General features: G+C 34.9%; 1 long non-coding RNA gene across 1 annotated transcript in view; it reads right to left on the minus strand.

Moving 5' to 3' along the window:
- The window catches only part of LOC125617163, a 188,752-nt gene that overhangs the window by 104,646 nt on the left and 73,909 nt on the right, over nucleotides 1-10,197 (minus strand). The gene's annotated exons all lie outside the window — the stretch shown is intronic.

Consider the following 10,197-nt stretch of genomic DNA (forward strand, 5'->3'; position numbering starts at 1 on the left):
ATGTATTGAACATCTACTACATCCCTTAACTATTTCTTGCCTGGATTAAAGATTAGAAAAATTCAAAATTGGTTACTATAGCAAGGAGGAGGCACGTTGTGGAGTGAATAACGTTTCCCACTCTAATTTGAAATTTTCTTTTTTTAAATAGAGGATCTCAAATATACTGCTACTTCATGGAACACACTTTGGGAAGTGCTGACCAGTCTGGACTTGGACCACTCATGTAATCATCCATCCTCTGCTTGTGTATACTGAGGGATAGCTCACATCATCAGAGGTAGCTCACTTCATGACTAGAAAGGAATGATCACAAAAGCGTCTGTTGTGGATACTGGCTTTGATAATAATACAATTCTCTTTTTGCATGATACTAGGGATTGAATCTGGTGGCAGGGATGCTTTATCACTGAGCTCCATCATGGACCTTTTCAGTTTTTATCTCAAGACAGGGCTCACTGAGTAACAGAGGCTGGTCTCCAACTTGCAGTCTTCTTGCTTCAGCCTCCTGAGTCTCTAGGATTACAGGCATGCAACACTATTGTTATTATTCTAACCTAAAACCTGCTACCTTAATTTGTCCTGTCCTTTGTCCACATATGCTTTCTATAGGACTTTGATGAAATAATAAAAAGCAAGACCTGCTATTAGGGAAGTGGTACATAAATTAGACAGACTGAAACAAATATTTTTTATCCAATATCCAAACTGAAGCTACAAAAATCAATGCCTCGTTTCTCTCTGTATTATGACATTCAAAATGGACTTCTTTTTTAAAGGCCTCAGGTACGGCAATTTTGTGGTGTTCTATACAAGCATGGCATGTCAAGGAGTCGGCCACTGCTTCCTGAGAGTTCAGAACTTGTTTTCCATAAACTGAGGGTGAGTAGTCTCTGTCTAGTCATAAAGATTGATCTCGAAAAAAATGAAGAGACATCTTCAGAGTCCATTTCCTGAGAAGAAATCATGGTTTCACATTTGGTCTAACAACAGACTCTTCCAACAAATATATTAACATCATTAGAACCATGCACAAACCTTTCTTTGGAGACTCAAACTTAGTCACAGATATGAAGCTTATACAAACAACCTGTGATATGCCACTTGCAACTTCTAATAGTCATTCGTGGAACAAATTTAATATATACTTGATGAGCACCTAGAGACAAAAAACGGAGACACCCTCTTTGTGCAGTCTTCATCAGTATTTGCTCCTGAGTCACTCTTGTATTTTCCTCCCTTAAAAATCAAATAATTCTCTTAGACTTTCATGATCTTGCTGCCCATATCTTTTTTGGCTATCGACTTAATATTGTGATTTTTTTTTGTTCTACTTATGTTGTTTAATAGTAGATTCTGTCCTATCCTTACAAAACATATTAAGCTTAATAAATATATTTATGAGAATTACTTTGTATAGTTCTTATGCAATCAGCCATGCTGGGCATGATGGCCCAAGACGATGAAAACCCATTGACTTTTTGTAGCAAATTAGTCTACCACCTAATCGGTGAACCCTGCTAAGCTTTTGAATTATGACGAGAACCAGCAGCTCAGTTAGAACACTCAAATGAATTATATCAATTCATAAACTTGTTCATGTCCAGATTTCATTAGCCACACATTAACAGCATTTTATGTTTATTACTGCTCTGACATAATCTATAAATAACTGAAATGCTAATCATAGTGTTCTGCCGGGCATCATCATTTAATCATAAAGAGATACATTATTATAAACTATAATAGATAATAACAAGTCTGGGTCAATGGCCGAATATTAAAAGATCACAATTATATCCTATAAGGGTATGTACCTCATACATTTGGTGACACATAGGTCCATATCTAATCACTTGCAAATGTTTCCCCTCTGACATACTTATAGTACAAGGTGACACAATTAAGAAAATATGCTTGTAAAACAGTAGAATCTTTGAACATCAAAGTAAACAGAGAACAATTAATAGTAGGAGAAAACATCTTCTTGACAATGCCAATTCAATTAACTCCTTATTGGTAGGTTAGTTTTTCAGCAAAAAATGAATTCCTGTTCCTAACATCTGGCAGAATCAAAAACAATTTTTTTTAAAAAAAGAGGATATGTCATTAATAAAAATTTTACTATTAAGTAAAATCAAAATTCAGTTACAATTGAGCTAAAAATTGTAAAACAAAGCCTAACCACTGATTATATCTTCTCCGGGTCCTATTAATGGTTTATTACAAACTGTAACACAGTAATCTTATATCCCATTACCAAATAATTTCATGTAGGAATATTCACACTTCCTGAAGAGAGGTAATAACTTTCATACTCAGCAACACTGCCAATTTTGAATGGCTCTGCTGTTACTGTTCCTGCTACGAAGCTGTCATCACTGTTGTGTTTTGACTGGTTGATGACAGAGCACTGATCAAGTTTGGATATTGATTTAACAAGATGATGGGGTCATTACCTTTGTCACTTATGTGATTCCCGTGTTTTTGCTTCAGGAAAATATCCTGATGAAATACCAGCTGCTACACAAATAATTTCTAAACCAGGTTATCAGCCAAAAGAGTTTTGAATGAGAAATGAGGCTGACCCAGAGTCCAAGAATTAATGACGGATTATTAAACCAAAGTTATTTTATACCAAGAATTAGCCACTAATTTAAAGCCTTAGCTGAACAGGACGTGGAGATGGAGTCTGTCATTGCCAGCGCTTGCACCTCAGAGCTCAGGGTGAATTGAGGGAGATAAAGAAAGGAATGTAAAACACTATGGAAACCAACCTCTGGAGACTTAATATTCTGATCAGCTCACCTCCGAACATCTGGCTCTTAAATGTTCAAGCACAAAAACAAGAGAGCTAATGAAAGCAGCACATATTATCTCTCCCATCAATGTACCTCACAAACACCTGCTAAAATTAAAACAAATTGAATCTTGATTGCTGATTAAGTACCCCTTCTTTAGCTAGATATTCTGTCATTATTTGCCCTGGCGCACAATGCATAAACTGATGAATGGTGAGTGGTGGGCTGCAGCAGCAAAGGTGGATAAAAGGCGATTCAAAGTAGATGAATATAAATGGAAGCGGATTAACTTTGTGTACTCTAACCCTGCAAAAAAGTGAGTTTTCACCCCCACCCCCAACCCGAGAATTAAAATGATAAAACTGCATTTAAAATAGAAAGGTAAGCCAGCCTTTACGTAGAGTACACCCCCAACCCTCCATCTCAGCAAAGTTCCTTGTCAGGACTCCCTGCATTTAATTTGCTCACCCCAGCTTGGTGACCAAGCTTAAGAAATACCCTTGACCTGTATTTCTGACTGCTCTTATTCAGGTCCCATGATGATGCAAATGTTTTATTTTGTTTTTCATTTTATTTGTATTTATTTACTTATTTTTGGACTTGCAAATCTTTCCAGACACAGGCTAGTAATACCCAAAACAGAACCTTCCCCAGTCACATTTGGTTTGTCCATATCTGAAACAAACTCTTGTACTGTGGTTGTTGCTTTCTGTGTTTTTTTTTTTTAAAGTCACACAATTTATTGCCAATAAACCAAGAGACTATTCAGAATGCACACTTCACTTAAAATAAAAATACCCATTTGAGTTTTCATCACACATATATAAATACCTTCCTATGTGAACACTGATGACAGATGTGTGGCTAATCTACCATGTTAACTTCATTTGAGAAATTGTGGTTTTGTTCAAACTTTATTAGCTAAACTAGAATTGATCCTGATAAGTTTTAACTCAATATTTCACCTGGCTCAAGTATATTTCCAGAATCCATACAACTCAACGACTCCACTGTATTTATAATACATTCACATACATTTCCTGTGAAAATAATCAACTTGAATTTGCATCAATGTCTTTCGATTAAAAAAAAAAAAAGTGAGGCGAGAGAGAAATAACAGTGTGTAAATCCTTCTTAACACCACAACCTACACAACCTGGTTTTATTTATTTATTTATTTTGACTGACACAATAAGGTCATAACAGCACATATGTTTGGCATATGCATTTCATCATCTATGTTTATGTTCTTTCCAAAAAGCAGCTTCAAATGATAGGTTACTCCAAGATCTCACAGAGGACATTAAACAAAAGGAAAGAAATGTCCATGAATCACTTATTGTTCCTTGACTTTTTTTTTTCTTATTGCATTCTAAATTATTTAAATATACTATTAGGCATCATACTGGAAAAAACAGATGTTTTCTAATTATGAACTGATTTTACAGTGTGATGGTGTCACATATTTAAATTACAAATACACATTTTTAGCATTCCAGCTGTGCTTTACAAGAGTTTAATTTGCTTCTTCTGATATGTCACATTGCACCTGCCTTTTTAAAACTCCTATAAATGTAAAACATTACTCAAACACAATTATTAAGACATGTTGAAGAATTCTAAAGATTCTGAACAGCTTATAGAAGATGAATTTTATATAAAGATTCAATAATGAACCTAGCAAATGTGTATTTGGAGTAACATTTACAAATATTTTTAGAGGAATATGAATTTGGACTGATGATTTGTGTATGTATATAGGGATATGCAGTAGTATGTAGAATTTGATTTTATTTTTATAGCACCTTTCATATTAACTATATCTTCAAGCACAATCATACAAACTTTAGTTTAAAATACCTAGTGTGCATTGACAACATGAAAATAAAAATTATGCTTCTATTAAGAATTTAAAATTTTTTCCTGTGTGGGATTTAAGACTATACTTTTCCCAGAGAATGAACAGTATTTACATTACTATTTCTATTCTCTTCTAAGCCAACTTTATGGCATGAACAGATTCATCAATCCTTGCATAACAAAAAATTCTAAAGAACTGAAAATTTACATTAATCTTCACTGTCCTACAAAACCAATGACTAAACAGTCAATAGAGATGGGTCCATTTCTTCTGGATTTTCATTACCTCATTGTACAGTAGGGTTTCATAGGAGCATTTGTGTCCTGAGAGCATTTGACCTATTCAGTGACATCACAGTTTAAATTATGCTCTGAATAGTAAAACAAATAAATTCACATATGCATGTGAATGAATATACATCCAAAGACAAAAATACCAACAACTAAAATGGATCTTAATATGAGGTTCTAGAAAAAAAAATGAAAATGGACTATAATGCTTTATTTCTGGAATTTTCAGAAATATTTTAAACTTTAAAACAAATGAATTCAGAGAAATCCATCTAGCCATACATATTATATGAATGAATATTAATTTAGACTATACAGATGCCAAGGTGTTTATTTGCTAGTATACTCTCTAGGAATATATTTTGTTTCTGAAATGTTCATATTAAAACTGACTATAAGAGAAAAACTCAAGAGGAAATATGCCAGACATAACTTTTTCACCAAAACTTACTGCCTCAAAAGAGGAAAAAGAAATGGCTTTCCCCAAACACTATTTTGAAGAATTGACATGTTTAAATGATAGTGTGGGGTGTTTTTTCCCCTTTTCCTATTTTTATAATAACGGCTGAAAATAAACCATTTATAACCCTTTCAAATCTTAATATGGCTAAATGATTTATTTCTCTAAAAACTGACTTCACTGTCCTCAGAATAAAACAAAGCCAATAAGAATGTATATACTGTGAAACTGCCCCCACCCACCCCAGTGTGAGTAGCTAACATAATGGTAAATTGACTTTTTTTAAAGAGAAGTCTGAGGATTAAATGAGGATGGTAAAAGTATTACGGTAATAAATTTTACTAGCAAACAAATAAAATCACATTGTAAAACCTTTCCCAAAAAGAGGCTTTAACTGCAATGCATAATCATATATAAAAACCTAAAATGGAAATTTTTATCCATTAAAGTGTGAACAAGCTAATTCAGAATAAATGGTAGGGCATTTGGAACTATAAAGTGTTCAGCCAGCACTCTTATTGAACAAAGACCTTACTTTAATCATAAGGTTATTGACTGCAAAGCAAAGTGTTTCTGCCAAATGCGGAACTTTCAAAATGACTCATCCAAAGTCTTATTTTCCATAAACTTTAATGGTATGTCGTTGTGTCATCAGAGATTGCCTATCTTGACAAGATTTTTTTTTTTTTTTTTTTTTGAGCCTCCTGGGCCATACATCCTGAACTGTAGGCTTGGTAATCTGAGTGACTCCTGAGCAGAACATCCAGTTTGTTGAACAGTCCTCTGGTCCTCAGTCCAAGGCTCAGAGGCCCACCTGTGTGGAGTAGGATAGGTAAGTTGAGAGTGAACTAATCCCTTCTCTCTGGTTATTGTTACTAACCCTTAGCTATACACTACTCTTCAGATCTTCTTCCTGGTTCTGGATTTAGTTCCATGTTTCCTACCAGTTAAGTGTGGCCCATGTCAAGATTGGAAGACACTAAGTTGCCTCTAGATTTCTACCAAGAAGGGAGTCCAAGCAATGAAATGTAGTGGTCCCAACCGTGCTTTGAAAAAGGAGCCCTAGAATGAAGATGTACAAGAGCAGGCAATGTTTAATTATTTCAGGAACTAAAAATCACCGTTAGATTCAGTCTGCCATAAAATGACAGTGACAGACCTCACTCAAGTCGGAAAGTTTCCTGCAGTTGCAGAAGCAGCTGTGCCATTCTGAACAAAGACAAGAATATGAATTCAAAAGCTGCATGCTTGAATGAGAGATATCTTTAAAGATGGCTCCCTTGGGATGCTCAAAACTTGAGCGTTGAAAGACAGTTTTCCTGAAATGCTATTCTCAATACACAGCTGAGACCTCAATGAACAGATGATTTGATTTGGGGAATAAGCAGGTTAATAAATAGAATTGCAAAGATCTTCTATATATCATCAGCTAACCCCAAATCCCAGATTCTTGGCTTCTTAACGCACCTTAGCAATTCCCTTTATACAGCCCTTTTGTTTGTTATGCACAATGAGTCCAAGAGATGTTTAATATAAACACAAAAACTGTATCCAATGTTCTCACCTGGATGGTGGTGAGATCCGCCCCCACCCCCCGCCACCTCTGGATCTCAGAGAAGCCTGGGGTTTGGTCCACTATTAACCACTTCCTATTGAAGGTCAGTCACTGCTCACTGTCTCATCCTCAGTCTGTGGAGTGCTTCTCTTTACTGACCATCTTGTGGTTCTGTGTTTTTACAGAGGGTACTGAGGGATCTGACTTACCCTTCTCTTCATACCTTTGAAATGCAGATGGAAATGAATTGCAATAGCAGTGGAAACCAGAAATATTAATAGATAGCCTGATATACTCCAGGAAAAACTTCATTTAATCAGAGAATGAATGGAGCCCTGAGATAAGACAGGGAGTTTAAGGGGGGAGAGTTGGAAGTTCTTCTAGCCTCTACTCTGTTCCCCTTCCCAGCAGCATAAGCTCCTGACCACAGAACCAGGAACTGGGTAGAAGCTGCTTTATGAGATAACCAGAGCTAATCCATCATCACTGTGCCACCCCATTCTCAACCTGTCATATTCTTCTGTTATATGTTTTCTCCTAGGCTATAATTTTAACAAGGCCCCATATGCATAAGTAAAACAGGCATTCACATGTTGACTCCAAGACAGAGGTGTCTGCTTCGAGAAGACCTTGGAAGAGATGCTGCTTGGACTTTGCAGATTTTACATATTACTTACAGAATGAGAAAATCCACATGAGGCTTTACATGATTCCAAGTGAAACAACAAAATAGAATAGAAAGTCTCTCCCTAGTTCAAAACAATGTCACCTGTTAGATGAGTAGTTGACACTGGACATTTAGTGATTGGTTTAAAACTTGAAAGGAAGATTCTAATAACAACAACAACAAAAAAAAAAAAAACAGTGAGAGGTTCCAAGCGGAATTTAATAGGCCAGAATGGTCCATTTCCAAAACTTGGCCTAGACAAAACACACCTCATTCTTGGATAAACCAACTAACTGCAAAAGAGCAGTTTATCATCCAGCATAAAAGCACAGGATAACAGCACACAAGAAGCAAAGGAGAAACACACAGACCACAGCTTTTTTCTTAATTAAATGTGGAAGGTGGGAGAAAACTTACGGACAGTGTTTGTTTCTCTCTCTCTCTCTCTCTCTCTCTCTCTCTCTCTCTCTCTCTCTTTGGTGGTGGTGGGGGGGTGTCTTTGTTTTGGTATTAGGAATTAAACCCAGGGTCACTCTAGCACTCAGCCACATCCCCAGCCCTCTTTATTTTTTAATTTAGGATAGGATCTTGCTAAATTGCATAGTACCTTGCTAAGTTGATGATGCTGGCCTCAAACTTGAATTCCTTCTGCCTCAGCCTCCTAAATCTCTGGGATTACAGGCATGTGCCATGGTATCCAGCTTCGACAGTGTTTGTAATAAGATTTCAGACAACTCCCTCAGAAGCAAGAGATGAATGACAAAATTAGCAGCAAGCAAACTGGTCTACAAAAGAATAAGTTGAGATGCATGTGTAGGTGATAAAGAAATGAAGTGATTTAAGGAAAGATTTAAAATAATCTAGAATTCTACTACTATAAATGAATCCACATTAAAGATGTTGCATAGATTATGCTTAAAAAATTCAATCAGTGACATAGAAGCTCATACAAGATACACTTTCAGAGGGTAGAGGAAAGGATAACAAAAACAATCAGTTAAAAGAGAAAAGTTCTAAGAAGAAAGAAAATAAAGAGCCCACCTAAAGCAGCTAAACAAAGCAGCAGTTTCAATGACATAATGAGAATTTAAAATGTAAATGGAATAAAAATATAGTAGGTGAAATTTACTATGTAGTTATAATAATAAAAATGAGCAACCAGCTGGGCAAGGTGATACATGCTTATAATGCAAGCTACTTGGAAGCTAAAACAAGAGGATCACAAGTTCAAGGTCAGCCTGGGAAACTTAGCAAGACCTTGTTTTTCAACACACACACACACACACACACAGGAAGGGTGGCAGGAAGATAAAAAATACTAATATCCAATCTGTACTGAAAAGAAAGCTTACTTAAAATAAAGTGAAAAGACAAGATGGTCTTATATTTCTTGGGCTTCATTAAGTCCTAGGTGTCAATGAAACATCTTCTACACAATTTTGTGGGAAAAAGCCTGGGACCCAAGAATTCTGTATAAAACCAGCTGTGGTACATCTACAAAGCCCATAAAGAGATGATCTCAGATACACAAGAGCTCACAAAGTATAAGATCCACGTGGCCTTTTCTTAAAAGAAGCTCTTCAAAAGTATGTTCAAGCTAACAGAGAACACTACAAACTGTTTAAAAGAAAAACAGCAAAGTATTATTGCAAAAATAAATTTGGTAAACACAATGTTAAATCCAAAATGTTTAAAGTATATTATGAAGATGAATTAATAGTTTTAAAATACCTTATAAAATGTGTTCTTGCAAGAGAATCATAATATTTACAGAAAATCCTTACTTAACGTTTGTGATCTGGATCTAACATTCTAGATTGTATTAACACCCACTGGAAGTGATTTAAAGAAAAGAAAGTAGTAGAAAGAAAGTAATTTCTTGTATTACACAGTAATTAAACGAAGTCAGATTTTTTTTTTCTCCCTATAGTGGTAATTAGAGAAATATAGGCTTAAGAAGTTTTATTTCAATTTAAAGGTAGTTATGTGTGTTTAAAAAAAAACTATAGAACATATAAGTAACTTTGGAAAGAAAAAAGCTGAAGAAAGGAAAGAAGAAAAAAAGAATCCATAAAGCAAAAGGATTCCAGGAGGCATAGGAACATTTTATGCAAATATGAGAAACAATATCGAATATGATAACTAAGACAAAATATGAACATGCGGCACTATTTTGAAAAGCAAACAAAAAACTTTAATTAGGGAAAATAATTTTTAATGTATACTGCTAGTAGAAACTTAGCTACCACAAAAGGACAAAGAAATTGAGAAGAAAAATATATATCCTTCAATATTATATGATCACAATAAAAACAAAGCAGCAGTTTCAATGACATAATGAGAATTTAAAATGTAAATGGAATAAAAAAATAGTAGGTGAAACTTACTATGTAGTTATAATAATAAAAATAATATCAATAATAAAGTTTATCCTACAAAAAATTAAATATCTAAGTTTATAAAAAAAAAACTACTAGTTATGGGTAAGTATAGTGATTAGACTAAACTGAAATAAAGCAGTGATGAGTTAAAAAATTTAAGGAAATGGCAATAGCAAGCTGCC

The sequence above is a fragment of the Marmota marmota genome, unplaced genomic scaffold (assembly GCF_001458135.2).
Source record: "Marmota marmota marmota unplaced genomic scaffold, marMar, whole genome shotgun sequence".
Lineage (NCBI taxonomy): Eukaryota > Metazoa > Chordata > Mammalia > Rodentia > Sciuridae > Marmota > Marmota marmota.